We start from the raw sequence: 19,673 nt of genomic DNA, 5'->3' as shown, positions 1-19,673 counted from the left end.
CTAAAATTTGGATTTTATCAATAGTTAAGATTTCGAGAAACAGGCCCCAGTAGAATAGTATTACAACTGATCATACGATACTACCAGGGATGCATACAGAGAGAGAAAGAGAGAGAGAAATGGGGTTTAACGTCCACTCGACACAAACTAGGTCATTTCGGGACTAACATATGGTTTAATTTTATTTCCATAATTCGCTTGTGCGTAGGGGTCTTTAGCAGTGGGAGGAAACCGGAGGACCTGGAGAAAACCCACGAGGTTGGACAGGCGACCATACTCCTTGTCACGTACAACCGGGGATTCGAAACCACGCCAGTTGACTCAATGACAGGTTTTATGATACAGCGCACACGTGCTAACCAGTCGGCCATCCAACCCCCCAGGCAGAGGCGTAGCCGCGAAATATATATTGGGGGGGGGGGTCCGCAACCCTAACCCTAACCCTTTTTTAAAACCCCTAAAAAAATATAAAGAAACACCATGTGGCCATGCTGTCTACACAACTCATTTGCTGATTGGCCCATCCACCGCGTGCAAAGCATTATGGTTACGTGGCTGTCCGGCTAACTAGAAACAATTTTATGGAACACAGTTACGTTTCACTTAAAACACGTTTCCAGGACGATTCTCTCTGTAAATGTAAACCATATTGGGATATGTACAGGTTTTATACAGATAAGATCTTAACTAATCCTAATAATTGTTGTAAATAAATAGGAGTTAGGGCCTACTATGTAAATTTTCGGGGGGTCCAAGTATATTCAGACCCCCCCCCCCCCCCGAAAAATAATTGGGGGGGGGGGGGATCGGACCCCCCGGACCCACCCATGTGTGACGCCCATGCCCCCAGGGATGCATACGGTCATGGATGAAGATTGGAGAGATCGTGTCACACTGTCACCAACAAATCAGTAAAGTAGTTAAGCCTCTAACCCAGTATCATCCACAGTCTTCGAGATTGAAAACACAAATTTATTGTCGATTTAAATCAACATTGATTTTGTGATCTTACCTGGAAAAGATGGGATTCTGATATCCAATATTTAAGACAAAATAAACAGTTTACCATTGGTACACGAATCGTGTACCAGAAGCGTGTCGGCGCCATTTGTAGCAAGGAGCCACGGTGGCTAGGTGGGTAAGGCGCTGGCTCGCTAGCCTGGAGGTCGGGTTTTCGATCCCTGCATTGGCCGAGAAAGTTCGTCCGATTTTCCGACGTGGTTTCCCCTTGTCAGTGATGCAGGACGGAGGGCCTGACAAGGACAGCTGTCTAGTCCTTCGGATGAGACGAAAAACCAAGGTCCCGTGTAAACATTGGAATGCACGTAAAAGATCCCTTGGCAGTTGGAATTCGATATAAGAGTAGGCGATAGTGCCGCTGCCCGGGCAAAATTTCCCTCATAGCACACTGCATAGCGTATGCCAGTCTTCATTAGCCCAGTATAGGAGCAGAACAGTAGGACGTTAAACCTCATTTCATTTGTAGCAAGGGACTCGAAGAACGAGGCTATTCCACAAGTCCTGTCAAACGGTGACGTCATATTCTTATCTGGAGAGCATGCGCAATAAATACTATTGATTTAGACTGGAATAACCAGACGCTAGAGATCGCCATTCGATTGAGATTTCTCGCGTATTTCGCTGAACATAACTGATTAGAAATTACAGTAAAACAGAAGCAATTGAATGTAAATCAGTTTATATACATTCATATTACAATATTATATGCGTTACGATCCATTTGTGTCAATTTCTAGATCCCATCCTAAAAACTAGACACTGTCCTTGCCAGGCCCTCCGTCCCTCGCCACTTACAATCGAGAAACCACGTCGGAAAACCCCGGGTTTTCGGCCATCACAGGGATCGACCCCCGGAACCCCTGGTTAGTAGGCCAGCGCCTTACTTACTGAGCCACCGCAGCTATCTCTACATAACATACACTAAATAATAACAAATTTAGTAGTAGTTAAACATTTATATAAAACATAATTTATTATTATATATATTAATATAAAGCAATCTATTATTTACAAAATTTCAACTTTTAAAATATCCTGATTATATCCTTTTGATATTTATAGTAAAAATATATGATTTGATATGAACGAATCCTTAACAGGCGTATAGGCGTATATATATATATACCTATCTTAATTATTGATTAAAACATGTTGCACGACTTAGTATATAGAATAAAATATAATTTAAAAATCCTGAAAAATTCAAAGATAAAGTAAGCCGGTGAGTACATTACAGCCTAAGAAGTAAATATAAAAATCTCATCAAGACAAATATCCTATGAAAAAAAAAAAAAAAAAAATAAACAATGAAATTGAAATGGGGTTTAACGTCCTATTGTTCTGCTCCAACTGGGCTAATAAAGACGGACATACGTCATACACTGTGTTGTGAGAGAAATAGTAAAAGTACATGATTTAACAGACATACATGCAATATGCATGTAAAATGAACATATCTAATATATGTATTAAAACATTTTGTGCGGGAATATTTAGTAAAATAATATACGAATTAATATCAGTGTGTACTTATATACATGTACGATAAAAAGAAAATTCAATAAAACTGAAAAATACAAAGATAAAATAACCCGGGTGAGTACATTAGAGTCTAAGAAGTAAATATACAGACCCCCCCCCCCCCCCCCACACAAAAAAAAACATAACAATCTCCTTAAGACAGTTATCCTATGAAACGAAATAAAAGTTATCAAATTCAAAAACACAAATTCATGATACACATTTTAAATTCAGAACCTTTCTAGTTTTGATCATATAATCTTATTTTGAGTTATTCCAGACAGATTATCAAAACGTAAACAATGTAAATTGAAGTATTCGCCGTTACCTAATTTATTCCATCTACGTGTATTATTAACGTGTTAAACGACCAATATATACCTAACTAAAGGTGTGATAGGGCATGTATCACTTTCTACATCAGATCTTTAATTGATTATGTAAGCTTAACAATAAGTTTGAGAAATTCAAGTACTCTAAATCACTGAGATTTTGAGGGCTTATTTATCAGTGTTGGCAAGTTCAAGTACTCTGAATAAAAAAAAACATTGAGATTTTGCAGGCCTTTTAATTAGTATTGGCAAGTTCAAATACTCTGAATAAAAAAACACTGAGATTTTGTAGGCCTTTTAATTAGTATCTCTGAATAAAAACCCCAGAGATTTTGTAGTCCTATTACTTAGTAGGATGACCCATGTACTCACAGAAATACAGTCCACCGCTGATAGTTCGAGACTACCACTGAAGCGTGCACATTCGCCGTGCCGAGACCAACTTTCTGACAGTATGATACTATAAATAGCCATGGCACGTGCAATTCTCTACAAATCTATCAACTATTACAGCCGTAAAAAAATTTATTGTTGACGATTTTGAATAGCAGTAAAATTAAGCTTCTTGGTTATTACAGCAGATTTAGAAATTACGTTCGTTTCATTTTTTAAATCGCTTTATCATTAACTGTACCGTTAAGAGCGGCATCTTTTGGTTTAGTACAAATAATATCTCTGAATCACTCGGGTTAGACAGGAACATGATACTAGCAATAGTTTCATTTTACTTTTACAAGCTTCTTAAAACGATTGTTGAGTTGTCTAAAGTGCTTATTTCTAAATTCAATTTCTTGTTCTAGCTTTCTGTTATGTTTCGTAAAAAAAGTAGTCTTGATTATCCCGACCTGTCAATCAGACGTAGAATGGTCGATAGACTGGTTAAGCGAGACTAATTTCAAAACAAGGGCACGTAACCTATCTTTTACTCAAATGTGTCTGGATGTTATGGACGACTCTTGGAACCAGTTTTCAGTCTATTATTTATACATGATTAATGGTCATAGCTTATTAAGTACAACATGATCGTTTATTTAGTGACTATAATTGTGTGAAACTGATTTGAGGCTTGGCATATATATAAATATTGTGGCGTAATTGTCGAGATATATGGAGATATTTATTTATGGTGGGTCACCCTATACTTAGCATAGTTCAAATATTCTGATTAAAACAAAGAATAAAGGCCCAGTCCCAGTGGTCGATGAACACAAAACGTATGCAAAAAGGACACAGCGGACGAGCACACTTTCGGGGGTGGCTCCATCCGTTTTCATCCGCTCCAGAAATGGACAAAATTGACGAAAATTTGCGAAAACAGAACGGAAAAGAACGAACGTGGGAAGTATGTAGCGGGGATGTTAAGTGGATGTTCATCGTAAGCCTAGCGGAAGAAAGCGGGTGGAAGTGGATGACAGCTCCGAAGGGGTTATCGGGGATAATTTCGAAGCGGACGCCTAGCGAAAAGAGCCGAAGCATAGCGGGTGAAGCGGATGCATCACGTACTCCTTACGGGAACAAAGGGGATCCCGCGCGGATGTATATCGGATGCAAACCGTTCACTGCGCATGCGGGGTGTATGAATTGCGTCCGCTCCGCAGATATAAAGGGATGCAGCACGCGCGCAGTCAGCATAAAGTGGAAAGACGTGCTGGCGGCTACATCGATACATCTCCACTACGTGGCAAGGCGAAGAAGGCCAGAACGAGCACCCTACTCCCTGCTGAAGGCCCTGATGTTCAAGCCCCTAATGCTGAAGCCCCTGAAATCCCTAAACAAGCTCCTGGAGGCCCTGATGCTGAAGCCCCTGAAATCCCTGAACAAGCTCCTGAAGGCCCTGATGCTCAAGCCCATGAACGCCCTGCTGAAGCCCCTGAAGGCCTTGAACAAGCTCCAGCCAGGGAGAAGAAGAGGCAACGGAAGAAAAAGGAAGAGAGGAAACAGTACACCGTTTCCGAGGAGCATGAGGATGATGTGCTGGAATGGCTGAGGGAGAATGAGTACCTCTGGAGAAAGGGTCACAGACTGTACCGGGACACCAAGAAGTGGGCAGCTTGGAGAGACAAGGCAGAGAGCCCGGGGTACACTGCAGAAGTACTCCTTGGATGGTGGAAGCACATGCACTCCTGGTATGGGAAGCTACACCTCAAGAAATCCGGGCAGGCCGCCATCAAGCTCACTTACCGGGAGAAGTACGTCATGGCCAAGTGCAATTTCCTGGAGGGTGAGATCCGCCACCGAGGAGCAGCCCCGCTGAGACCCCTCTCCCTCAGCCAGCCCACAGACAGCCAGCCATCTTCAAGCCAGAAGCCACGTACCTTATCCAGACAGGAGTCTTCAGAGGGCCGCACAGCAGAGACCCCCTCGACAGCTGCACTACCCATGGTGCAGAACTTAGAGAATCCCGTGGAGGATGACGCCCTGCTCTCACAAATGGAGGAACAAGCGGCAGCCACCAGAGGCCAACCCACCTCCAGCACCAGCTCCAGAGGACGCAGGCAGAGAGGCAAACTGGAGGGCCGGGACGACATTGTGCTGTTGGAGATCAGGGACACAATGAAGACCAGCACAAGCCTCAAGGCCCAACTGAAGCTCATCCTACCCAGTCCAGGTCTGCTCCTCCACCCCAGGCGACGTCACAGCCCTTCCACGGCTTTCAACAGTCCCTCACCTACCAAGACTAAGACTACCAGGTCTTCCCACAGCAGAGGCAGATTTTCTCAGTCCAAGACCAGGTTCATCAGACGCCACTCATCACCCAGCTGCAGACCAGACAGCCCCAGCACACTCACCCCAACCCTTCCTACACCCCAGAGCCAAGGCCGTCAACAGACAATTTCACAGCAGTATTGGGCCTGACATCTCAAGTCCTTCATGAAGGGCCTCTCAACCTCTCTGGACTGACGTTTTTTCCCCGTTTTACATCCTCTTTGCATTCGTAAGTGCAGTGGGAGCGGGCCTTAAGATTTTGTTTGAATGAGAAGCGTTCTATTATGAGGTAATATGTGGTAGTGGTGTGTTTGTGTTGGGTAAATCACAATTTGACTTTAAGAGAGAGTCTATTTAATTCGATTCTATAACTATATCTGTCAAATTAAAACGTTGTCCTCTTTTTTCGGGTGAGTCACTGTAAACAGTGAAAAATAAAAGAATATAATATTTGCATCACTATTCAGATGGCATTTGTGGTTACTCGCTGTCCAGTTACAATACATATCGAAGGCTGAATTATCCCTTGCCAATGCCTTTTTCCGCCGTTTAATCGCAGAATATATTCAGTCTCTCAACGCATAAGCGCTCCATACGTCAGAGCAGACACAGCGACAGTTGGCCAGCTTGTGATACCCTTACATGTTTGTAGTGTGCAGGCTACATGGATGTTATTTTTTAATGTTTTCGGGAATCCATTAATTTTCTAGTAAGATTGGATATCTCTACACGATTAATAGATAAATATTTGCCATAGTTTTATTGGTGGTAAATACCATTTAAATACTTCCGTGGGAATGCATCTTTAATAATACAAGAATCCAAATTCAGACTGGCGCACGGTTCAGGCACTAATGGGTTTACGTAGCTATTGAAAATCCTTATAAATTTCTAAGCATTTCCTTGGATTAAGATGCCAGCACGTTTTAGTGCCAAAGTCATCCATTTTCCAATAAACCAAAATTCCACAGAAACACTACACGATGTTTTCAGAAGCCCAGTATCAATTCGGCAACTTTTAACATGCCATGTGTAACGGAAGTATGTTTCCAAAACAAGAATCACTTAAAAGGAAAAATCACAGCATCCGACATCGCACCCTTCGCAATCACAATCACCGCAATCTCTGTCACGGTCACGTCGTTTAATGTCACGGTTAGGACAACCTCTACCAATTCGATAATTTTTGACATGAAAAATGTAAGTAGGTTTTTAAAAAAAATGTGAGTCACTTAAAAGGAACAATCACATCCTCCAAGGTCGCACCCACCGCAATCACAATCACAACCACCGCAATCACAATCGCAACAATCACCGCAATCACAATCACAATCGCAACAATCACCGTCACAGTCACATGGTTTACTGTCGCAGGTAGGACAAGTTAAACAGAAACATAACGTACAGGTGTCATCAACTAGTGTAGTTCCTCCACCACCATCAACTGCTGTATACCTGAAAATGTCCACAAAATTAACTTATTTAAACATACATTATGCAAGAGCAAAATCTGCCTATTGCAGGTCTTTACTGAGGCTTCAGATGTTGTAGAAATTATTAATTAGATCTTTATTTACACGACAAGCTCAAAATCAACTCTGTAGACCCACGGGTGGCTTGGATACAGTTTGGATTTAAACAGTCGTCGATTTAAAATTAAATCAATAAATGGCGGACCAAGCTAAGGTTTACCGTTAGTCGCTAGTGTCACTACCGGAAACTGGTGATGAAAGGCCTGCCAAGCAAGGCTACCATAAAAATTGAGCATGTTACTTGATAATAGAGAATATGTGGGTGGAGTTATCGTCTGTCAATCAAACGATCGCCAATTCTCATAGACGGTGCAGACACAATTGATGCCTATTTCTAGTCCAAACTTCCAACAGTGACAATTCCGTTCAGAACAAAGTAATGTGACTGAAATTTTCAACATTTTCTTTTTTATCATCTATTTTTGAATTATTATAGCAAGAATGGCCAACTCTTTATAAAACTCTTAACTAATGTATCTTTAAAGATACATTATGTCACATTATGATAAAGAGCTGATCGTCCTTGCTATAATAGTTCAAAAATAGATAATGCAAAATAAATATCTTGAAAATTTCATTCAAATTACTTTAATTTGTGCCAAGTTATCACTGTTTGTAGTTTTAACAAAATGTGTGCATTGATTGTTTATTATCGTAACCACGGTGCTGGTTATTCTAGTCTTAGCCTTGCTCCTCCATTTTTAGATTTAATCACTAACTGGCCGAACCGTTCTATCTACTAAAAATCGGAGCCAGATGGCATCAAAAGTTGATTATGGTCTTGTCATGTTAATTAAATGTCCAATTAAAGGACAATATTTATGCCAGTCATTATCACATATGTGACAGAACTGGTTAAACACGTTCCAAATATTATTTTATCACATATATGAGTAATCAATGTTTCAATAATAGGAAGTGACGAACGCAAAAGGAAAACACGAGTTATACCTTTATATAACCGAATGAAGTGACGGGTGATAACAGATACAACCAGTCCCATACAACAACTTTTGGTCTTCGAAGGAATTATTAGTGAGCAGAAATTCGCCCATGTATCTGTTATCACCCGTCACTTCATTCAGTTATATAAAGGGGTAACACGTGTTTTCCTTTTGCGTTCGTCACTTCCTATTGTTGAAACATTATTTACTCATCTATCGTAGCAATGATCTCTGTGATAAAATAATATTTGGAACGTGTTTAACCAGTTCTATCAAATATGTGATAATGACTGGCACCAATATTGTCCTTTAATGTAACATTAAGTCCTAACTATGCCTCTTTAAACTGTCTATTAGCAGTAAATGACATGAAATTTTAACGTCCTACTGTTCTGCATCGACTGGGCTAATGAAGACGGGCATACGCCATACTGTGTGCTATGGGAGAAATTTTGCCTGTACACCGGTACTACGGTCTTTATTTCGAATAAAGGGTTCTTTTGAAGGGTTCTTTTATTTGGGGTTAATGTGTACACGGGTCCGGCTTTATCGTACGAACATGCATGCCAATGTGTACACGGAACCTCGTATTTTCGTCCCATCCAAACGACTAGGCACTGTTCCTTGCCAAGCCACCTATCTTGCACCTCTGACAAAGGGAAACCACACCTGATAATCCCAAGGAATTTTCTCGGCCAACACTTAGGTCGAACCCAAAGCCTCCTTTTTAGCAAGTCAGCGCCTGACTCACTGAGCCACCACGGCTCCCGATTAGCAGCAAATTGCTCTTCCATAAATTTCAATACTACCTTTTCTTCCCATGAGGGGCACGCAAAAATCTATAATTTAAAAACAAAATGGCAAATGACAGAATAAAGGCTTTACTCACTACACTTTGTTTTTTTCAAACCAAATTATTTGTATTCCTAATTTGTTAATTTTTGGCGTTTTTTGAAATTCTATTTGGATTATCGTCCTTATCAGGCGTTCTAACTTATAGCGTCAACTGGCAAACGCCATTCAGCAGACAGCCACCGTCAAGACCAGTCGCATTTCTTGTAAATTAATGCCAAGTTCTTATGTTTCACTGATAACAGGTCCTCACATTTTGTCTATGCTGCGTGTTCGTCGGGATTGTCAAGCCAGTCTTACAACTGACGGGTTTGATTCCTTAACGAGTCACGTACTCATACAAATAAAGGGTTTGATTCCTTAACGAGTCACGTACTGGGTACACATCATACAATTGACGGGTTTGATTGAAGGGTCACGTATCGGGTACGCATCCCACAATTGACGGGTTTGATTCATTAACAAGTCACGTATCGGGTACGCATCCCACAATTGACGGGTTTGATTCCTTAACAAGTCACGTACCGGGTACGCATCCCACAATTGAAGGGTTTGATTCCTTAACGGGTCACGTGCTCATACAATAAATGGGTTTGGTTCCTTAAAGAGGCATTAGGTAAGATAAGATAAATAGCTGACAGTTTTCGCTATAATAATAGTTACAAATAGATAATCAAAACAGAAAATATTGAAAATTTCAGTCAAATTGCTTCACTCTGAAACGAGATATTAACGATGTACTATAACAAATACTTATGGAAAAACAGCTATTTATTTATTTGACTCAATCACAGACCTTATGATACAGCACGCACGTGCTAACCATTCAGCCTTCCAACTCGCCTCTTCGCCAAAGAATGGGGGGTTGGATGGCTGAATGGTTAGCGTGCGCGCGCTGTATCATAAAGTCTATCATTGAGTCGACTGGTGTGGTTTCGAATCCCCGGTTGTACGTGACAAGGAGTAGGGTCGCCTGTCCAACCTCGTGGGTTTTCTCCGGGTCCTCCGGTTTCCTCCCACTGCTAAAGACCCCTATGCGCAAGCGAATTATTGAAATAAAATTAAACCATATGTTAGTCCCGAAATGACCTAGTTTGTGTCGAGTGGACGTTAAACCCCATTTCTCCCTCCTCTCTCTCTCTCTCTCTCGCCAAAGAATACTTACGCTACAGCTGGTACAGGTTGAGTTTTAACGACGGGCGTAGAATTCACCACGGAGACAGGTTGCATGGTAACGGCCGTTCTCTTTTCTTGTTTAATTTCTTCTTCTATCTCCTTTGGATTTGGATTGGGATTGGGATCGCTGACCGCTTCTTCATAGCTTGGGGGTGGTACGACATATTTGTCTGATGGGTCCATGATGATATTATACACCTGATTTATCTGGGAAATAAAATAATATATAATTTAAAAAACTGAAGAAAAAGTCATAAATGCCAGATTAAGATTAAAAACTAAATTTACTTCTGTGAACATAAAAAGGAAAAGGAAATAAAATAAAATGGAGTTTAACGTCTTACTGTTCTGTTCCGACTGGGCTGTTGAAGAAGTGCGCGCCCCATACAGTGTGCTACTTACTCACTTAACCACCGTGACTCCGAACACCAAAAGGACACGCGTAAATGTATCCTTTTCATTTTTATATCTTAAACTGTGATATTTGTTTTATTTATGCATCTAAATATTCTTTTTTTTATCTCATATAATTTCATCGTTTGGCGCGATATAGCCCGTAACATTTCATTCATTCACGTTATACACAGAAAAGGTTTGTATATCAAGGTTCAAATCTACTTGTATTTGGGTCCTAATGTATATTTGGATTTTCGAAAGAGAGAGAGAGAGAGAGAGAGAGAGAGAGAGAGAGAGAGAGAGATGGGGTTTAACGTCCACTCGACAAACCAGGTCATTTCGGGACTAACATATGGTTTAATTTTATTTCAATAATTGCGCGTGGGGGTCTTTAGCAGTGGGTGGAAGCCGGAGGACCCGGAGAAAACCCACGAGATTGGACAGGCGACCCTAATCCTTGTCACGTACAACCGAGTATTCGAAATCACGCCAGTTGACTCAATGACTGGCCTTATGATACAGTGCGCGCGTGCTAACCATTCGGCCATCCACCCCCCTTGGATTTTCGAAATACAGAAAATTCAAAACATTTTTACGTTCCCATTCATTCATTCACGTTATATACAAAGAAAAAATTTGTAGTTTGGTCCTGATCTATATTGGGTCTTTCGAACCGAAATACAATAAATTTAAAACATTTACGTGCTCATTCTACTGAACTTTAAATTAAAAATAGTAGTATTTTATAAAAAATAAAAAATAAAAAAAAGGTTGTTGGCTGCGCTGGTCTAACTTTAATAAAAGATCGAGATATATTTCACTTAGCTTTTGTTACAAAACAAGATTGAAGGACATGCACCGGCAGTAGGTGGGGAATAGGTTGCTGAATAGTATTTGATGTCCGTGATTGAGTCAAGTGACGTGGTTTCGATTCACCACCTGTACGTGACAAGGAGTGGGGTCGCCTGTCCAACCTCGTACCGGTACGTTTTCTCAACTCCGGGTCATACAGTTTCCTCCCACAGCTAAACACCTCTAAGCGCAAGAGAGTTATTGAAAAAAAATTGAACCATATGTTAGTCCCGAAATGACCATATAGTTGGTGTCGAGTGGACGTTAAACCCCATTTGTCTCTCTCTCTCTCTCTGGTAGTACGTTCCGTGTGTATACCCAATCCCCAATACAATACTACTTATAAACATGTTATTGTTTGTCGCGCTGTGTACATGTATATATAGGAAGTAACGTGTTACACCACGCTAGGTCACCTAGCGGGGTGAAAGAATTAGGTTAAATGTACCATTTGTCATAAACACACGGCCATAACTGTACAAATAGACTATCCTTCAATAAAAGTATTATCTGGTCCTAAATATCCCCTCTTGAGATCAGGGCCTGATTATGCCTGGCCCTTGAATCAACAGTGAAAAGAGGCATATCCTGGTCATTGTCAGTCACAATCAGTATGTATATCAGTATATGTTAGATAAATTAAAATAGATTTATTAGACTTGTCCCTAATAACGACCTAGGCTATATTAGTATAGGACGGAACTACGATTACCGTTTCCGTAATTCAATGGTTTCAGCATCCATATTATTTACAGATTTTATCTACACTTTCAAATGAATAATAATAGCCTGATAATAATATAGGTTTGATATACAAGAAAATATATCATCTATATCTATGCATCTACATACCTGTTGGAATTAGTGGTGCATAGCAAAGTACAATTTTGAAAGCGATGTTTACAAACACATATTCATACTTACTTACTTGTTTTCTTAATGTTGATGTTGTTGATAGATTCACACTAATGTCGACAGAGTTGTTGTCTACTCTGCTACTACTACTACTAGTAGATTAAAAATACCTAGTGGCTATAGTAATATTATTATTACTATTACTTAGGCTACACAATAAACTGTCATTCACGACTCACAAGATTATGAAATAAAGCTTACAAAAGTTGTCACTATAAACTGCCTTTCACGAAGTCTCACTTTGTAAGATTATGAAATTAAGCTTACAAAAGTTGTCGCAATTTATTATCGGGAATTCTAGCTGTACTTTACCTAAATTGACAAGGACTTTAAGCGGGATGTTAATTCAATGTAAGATCCTTTATGTTGATATTAAAACCTTTTATCATTGGTTAGTATTTTTGTTCGTTATTCTATTTATAGACTATGATTGACATCACGCAGTATAACAAGTAAGATAGGCTAGTTTTGCTTACGGTTATATCTATCTGATAAGGCCAACTTGAAGTTTGGTCAAAGGTCACGAGATGTAAACAGGGCTAGCACTAAACCCAATCCTAATCCTGGTCCTAGCCCTAATACTTAGCCCAACCCTAACCTACATTCCCGTCAACAATCACGTGCCCTAACCTTATTTACATCTCAGCGATCTTGACGAAAATTGAGATGGCCTTAACAAATAGATTTAGTCATGATATTGCAGTATTCAGCTACACACTACTAGGATTTGACCATAAATGTAGAGGGGCAGGGCGTGTCACACATTACTGTCACAAACCAACCGTTAAAATGTTATTATAAGATTGTACACATTAACGATGTTACCAGTCGATCTATCTAATAGCTCTAGCCTGAGAGCAATATGTCACTTTCACAACTTTCATTCTTGTTGACTAAAATCTGACGTTTAACAGGAATTGTTCAAGGGAGATAAGTCCAAGAGACAAAATGGATTCAAACGGAGGTAGCAGACCACCAAATATTCTCTCATTGACTTTAATGTTAATTCTTGAATTTCAAACAAAATGATCTATTTTTTCTTACACTTATAACTTTCAAAATGACTTTTGGTTGTTTTAGAAAGTCTAAGATGAAAAGCATTTCTTATGTAAACATTAGACATTATACAAGCAGACACATTAAAATTTGTAGCAGGTTTACTTCTGGTGTTGGCCGAGAAAGTTCATCAGGATTTTCTGACGTGATTTTCCCTTGTCAGTGGTGTAGGACGGAGGGCCTGACAAGGACAGCTGTGTAGTCATTCAGATGGGATGAAAAACTGAGGCCACATGTACAAATTGGCATGCGCGTAAAAGATCCTTTGGCAAGTGGAATTCGATATAAAAGTAAGTCTTAGCACTGCTGTCCAAGAACTATCTCCCTCATAGCCGGTCATTATTAGCCCAGCCAGAGTAGAACAGTTGGATGTTAAACCCCAGTTCATTTCATTTTTTCACATTAAAATTGGGTTAGAATTAGCACTAGCCCTGTTTACATCTCGTAATTATGCGTTTGACCTTGTCAAATAGATCTAAACCACCACCTCTAACAAATGGGACTCAGGGGCCCTTATTCACGAAAACTTAAACTAAGTTACAACCGAGATTTTAAGAAATACTGCAACTTCATTGGATATATGCAAATTGATTTTACTGGTCAGCCAATCGTATTGCAGTATTTCTTAAAATTTCGATTGTATCTTAGTTTAAGTTTTCGTGAATAAGGTCCCAGGTTTAAAAAAACCCAAAAGATTTTTTTGAACATTCCGGTTGTTATAGTCCGGTGTTCTAACCACTGAAGACCTACATTTTATGTGCTGCTGGACTACAGGTTTTTGACTGGGTTCATATAACGTTAATAGTTCATCAAACTTTTCAAGGCAAGGACAATAACTCCCTAAATAATTGGGGACAGATGTTGATGTTCCATAGGATTTATCCTCCCATTTAAGTGCTAAATGAAATCTTTTAAACGCATTACACCACACCACAAATTTCAAACGAGAATTGCAGGATTATTGCCCTCTTTAAACTTTTAACTCTAAAGAGGACAAAGCTCTCGAATAAATTGCAGATTTGTCCCTTTTTAGCTCTTTGAAATTAACTCAATGGAATTCTTTAAATTTGACCTTGTAGCAGGCACTGACAATGTTGCTTTGTGGGTGTTTGTGAGCATTTCAGAAGCCAGTTTTGTTCTTTTTTAGCTCTTTGAACTTTAACCTGATGAAATTCTTTAAAATTGGCAAGGACAAAGTTGCTGGCGGGTGTTTGCGTCTTTGCGAGACTCTCAGAAGCCATGGTTTGTGGGGTTTTTTTTATCTGTAACTAAATTCATATTTCTTTCTAATTTACAATAAAACGGTTCCATATAAAACATTTAACATGCAATGAGTATCCTTTATTATGATGATTCATTTTATAAAAATTTATAAAATATTATATACAAATCTATATTTAATATTAAATGCCTATAAACCACTTTCTAGTACATATTTTTATGATATTTAATATGAGATCAAACATTATTTCAGACTAATATATGCGATATATATATACAAACATGTTGAAAACTGAGACAATATTATAAAGAGAGAGAGAGATGGGGTTTAACGTCGACTCAGCTAGGTCATTTCGGGACTAACATACGGTTTAATTTAATTTGAATAATTTGCTTGCGCGTAGGGGTGTTCAGCACTGGTGAAAACTCAAGAGGTTGGACAGCAGGCGACCCTACCACTGGGGAATGGAAACCACGCTAGTTGACTCAATGACAGACCTTATGATGCAACGCGCACGTGCTAACCATTCGGCCATCACCTCCATCAATACTATACTAGGGCTCTTGATTCATTTCTATTTGCCAGTTTCAACTGACTGGAAATGATTATTGACCAGTCAAATTTAAATGCCATAAAATTAGAATTTCAAATAATTTAACATTACAACACACTAAAACAGTTCAAAATATCTTTAAAAATTGGAATAATGCTTAAAACTGTCAAATTCTTGGCAAACAAAAAATCTTGTTTATGCAAGATAAAGAAAATATATCAAAAATTAATCTGCTGGCAAAGTTTTGAATTTAAAGTTCTGATATACGTATAAAATTTATGTAGATCAATCTAAATGAAAGAGGAAAATGGGGTTTGAGTTCACTTGACACAAACTAGGTCATTTTGGGACTAACATATGGTTCAATTTCATTTCAATATTTCTCTTTGTACGTATGGGTCTTTAGCAGTGACGTGAAACAGGAGCACCTGGAGAAAGTCCATGAGGTCCAACAAACGAACCTACTCCTTGAAACCATGCCACTTGGCACAATGACAATCTTACTATCTAAAGCGGACACGTTAAACGATTCGGACACACATTCCCTCAGCAAACAATATACAAATGTGTGAAAATATAATAAATTAAAAACACAATCAATTCATCAGATATTACAAAGTTTTTAAAGATATAAAACATCGTAAATAATACTTAAAATTCTGTAAAATGTTTACAACAGACAGAGATGAAAACACACAAGTCTAAAGAAGTAGGCCCTTCGGCTCAATAAAATCAATACACTAAAACAAGTATTAATACAGGAGTGGCCAACCTTTTACATACCATTCGTCAATTTGTTCATACATGAATTCAGATGCACCATACAACTCTCTCCACCCACCCCAACCCCCAATATAAATGAACAAAAGTCCATCTTTCCTAAACTGAAAACAGATTGATGTGGAAAAGATAACATTTGCTAAAAGAAAGAAGAGAGCAAGAGATAAATGGGGTTTAATGTCCTCTCGACACAAGCTAGGTCATTTGGGGACTAATATATGGTTCAATTTTATTTCAATAATTTGCTTGCTGGTAGGGGTCTTTAGCAGTGGGAGAAAACCGGAGGACCTGGAGAAAACCCAAGGGGTTGGACAGGCGACCCTACTCCTTGTCACGTACGACCGGGTATTCGAAACCATGCCAGTTGACTCAATGACAGGCCTTATGATACAGCGCGCACATACTAACCATTCTGTCGAGTGGACGTTAAACCCCATTTCTCTCTCTCTCTTGTCTTAGTGCATGTGCCGGAGGTAGGCCATCCCTGAGTAAGAGGACAACTAATAAACTATAATATATTAAAATCTATAAAACAGGAAGACAGGATATTATATGAAGAGCCCCGGAGAAGAACGATCCAAGTCACTTTCTCAACGAACCCCAGTTAATGGCACCATCTGGTAGCAAATTGTATAAGCTTTCTGTGGAACAATCAATTTCAGGTAAAAAAGAGGCACATCGAACCAAGGACCTTCTGAAATGGCATCCCGGAGAAATACAAGTCCATCATATTTATTTGACCTTATTTCGGCTTAAAAGTGGAAGTCAGTTGTTGTACTGCTAATTATGTTTCGTATTAAACATCATTTTAAAGTTGTAATTAAACCCACTCGTTGTTCTGTTTGTGTCAAGCATTCTCGTCCAAAAGTCTGTTTTGCCTTTTATGCGAAAAGACATAAATGTGACTTAGATCGTTCTTCCCATGGACTCTTTATATATATCACCTTTTGTTCACTCTATATATATATATATATATATGCACATTTTTATATAAAAAAAAAACAATCTATAGAATAGGCAATTTGATTAAAATACAGATCTATATTTCGTTTCGTTTTTTTTATACTTTCGATGGCCTACACTACATGAAGATCTGACCAGTTATAGCAATAGGTCACATCAGGGGTCAAAAGACCGACTTATGTATGACCCTTTTGACGTCAGACATTTGATTAACCAATCAGCATTAATGTTACTAGTGGATTACCCACAGTTCCGTGAAAAACACGCCTACTGCAGCTCGCCGTAACAGACCGTTTAATTGGATTATCCCTGACACCATTCAGAACACGAGTTAAATAACAACTCTTCCAGATCCAAGTGTAGTAAAGACAAGTAAAACGAAATTTTGAACTATAAAAACGAAACGAAATGGAATCTGTGTTTTAACCAGATTGTAGAATAGGAAGACAAGATATTATATATATCACTCTATATACACATTTTTATAAAAAAAAAATTGGTATTAGTCAGGTCATTAAGGTTAGAAATCAATAACATTTTGACAAAAGCATGAAACTTGGCATACAACTAGTGTTTGATGTTCTATTTCAAATAAGAACTTGACGCACGTGATTTGACCTCATTTTCGACCGCCATTTTGAATTCAAAATGACTGCTCTGAACTATGGGATTTTGGCTATTTCAGCTTGACAATATGATGGAAGAAAGAATTATGGGATTTTGGCTATTTCAACATCACGATATGATGGAAGAAAGAACTAAGTGTCAAAATCTATGTTTTAGCACCTGATGAATTCATCAGAAGTATCGTACTTCTATTACTATATATTTATAGTTACCAAAAACAACAGTTCAATCTTTGGGTCACTGACATAGCAGTTAAAAAACACAACACAATTTATATGGAAAACAGTCACTAGTTTATACACATACAGCATGACGTTTCGACAAATTTGTGTTTAAACCAGTGATTGTTTTTCATATAAATTGTGTTGTGTTTTTTTTTAAGTGCTCAATTGCTAAATGCCACTCAAAGGATTATATTCGTGATAGAAGTACTTTGTTAAGCGGTGGACACACTAGTCGGATCAATTTGCGCCAAATTTTATTCGGCCGAATTGGTGGACACCGCAGGCGAATCCTTCATCCGATTCACTAGACGATTGCATCACCTTTCACGTCACATGATTAAACATGGCAGCGACCATGTCTTCAAACAATCATGTGACTTCTCGATATGATTGTATGATGAGTGGTGATAACTTTAGCCTTTAGAGCGTCACAAGATTTTGCAAAGTGATCAAGGGCCATAACTTTGGCAGTAATTATCGGAAATCAATAGGATTCTTTGTCTCATTATCTCAAACACTGTGTATAAATTTAAAGTCAATCGAATATTAACTTTAGCCTTTAGAGCGTCACAAGATTTTGCAAAGTGATCAAGTGCCATAACTTTGGCAGTAATTTTCGGAAATCTTCGTCTCATGACCTTAAACGCTGTGTATAAATTTAAAGTTAATCGGATATTAACTTTAGCTTCTAATGCGTCCACAAAATTTTTCAAAGTGATCAAGAGCCATAACTCTTGCAGTTATTATTGTAAATCGCTTGTAAATAGGCTTCTTCGTCGCATGACTTTAAACACTGTGTATAAATTTAAAGCCAATCGGATATTAACTTTGGCCTCTGGAGCGTCCAAAAGGTTTTTTGAAGTGATCAAGGGCCATAACTCTGGCAGTAATTATCGAAAATCATGACCCTAAACACTGTGTATAAATTTAAAGTCAATTGGATATTAACTTTGGCCTCTAGAGCGTCCACAAGATTTTTCAAAGTGATCAAGGGCCATAACTCTGGCAGTAATTATTGGAAATCGCTGAAAATCAATAGGCTTCTTAGTCGCATGACTTTAAACATTGTGTATAAATTTAAAGTCAATCGGATATTTACTTTAGCCTCTAAAGTGTCCACAAGATTTTTTGAAGTGATCGAGGGCCATAACTCTGGCAGTAATTATCAGAAATCGCTGAAAATCAATAGGCTTCTTTGTCTCATGACCTTAAACACTGTGTATAAATTTAAAGTCAATCGGATATTAACTTTAGCCTCTAGAGTAGAGCGTCAACAAGCAATTGTGGACACCAGACTGATGGACAGACCGACGGACGGACGGGGGCGACGACAATATACTACATTTCAATGTGTGCGTATAAAAAGGCAGCATGACCAATTTTCATTTTTGTGTAGATTTCTTAATTTAAGGTCATACAAAAAAATATTTCGGATCTCAAATACTCATGTAAATATATCATGTAAATATATTCCCTCAGTTACAGGAAGCGAAAATCTGACAAGTACACAACGCCGACAAATGTTACTGACACTAGATAATCATACATTCCTATAAGCCACATGATGAATGAGATATGTGATACTGGATAATCTTAAATTCCTCTACACCACATGATGAATGAGTTAAATGATACTGGATAATCATACATTCCTATAAACCACATGATGAGATAAATGATACTGGATAATCATACATATCTATCAACAAAATATAAGATAAATGTTACTGGATAATCATATATTCCTATAAACCACATGATGAGTTAAATGGTAAATCATACATTCCTATAAATGATACTGGATAATCATACATTCCTATAAATGGTACTGGATAATCATACATTCCTATAAATGATATTCGATAATCATACATTCCTATAAATAATACTGGATAATCATATATTCCTATAAATGATATTGGATAATCATATGTTCCTATAAATGATATTGGATAATCAAACATTCCTATAAATGATATTGGATAATCATACATTCCTATAA

The 19,673-nt window shown here is 38.5% G+C and overlaps 1 long non-coding RNA gene across 3 annotated transcripts; it reads right to left on the bottom strand.

Annotated features, from left to right (window-relative positions):
- Positions 1–1,967: 1,967 nt before the first annotated feature.
- Positions 1,968–13,166, bottom strand: LOC126812170 (uncharacterized). Of its 3 annotated transcripts, none has more exons than XR_007675835.2 (3): positions 13,072–13,166; positions 10,073–10,290; positions 1,968–7,034 (listed from the first exon to the last, which is right to left on the bottom strand). It is a non-coding gene; the product is annotated as an uncharacterized LOC126812170 (long non-coding RNA). The 3 variants fall into 3 exon arrangements; XR_007675833.2 differs by lacking the exon at positions 13,072–13,166 and adding an exon at positions 12,256–13,049; XR_007675834.2 differs by lacking the exon at positions 13,072–13,166 and adding an exon at positions 12,260–13,049.
- Positions 13,167–19,673: the final 6,507 nt, after the last annotated feature.

This window comes from Patella vulgata, chromosome 2, assembly GCF_932274485.2.
Source record: "Patella vulgata chromosome 2, xgPatVulg1.2, whole genome shotgun sequence".
Taxonomy (NCBI): Eukaryota; Metazoa; Mollusca; class Gastropoda; family Patellidae; genus Patella; species Patella vulgata.
Note: the sequence above shows the minus strand (reverse complement) of the source record. Positions and strands in the feature narration are given on the sequence as shown.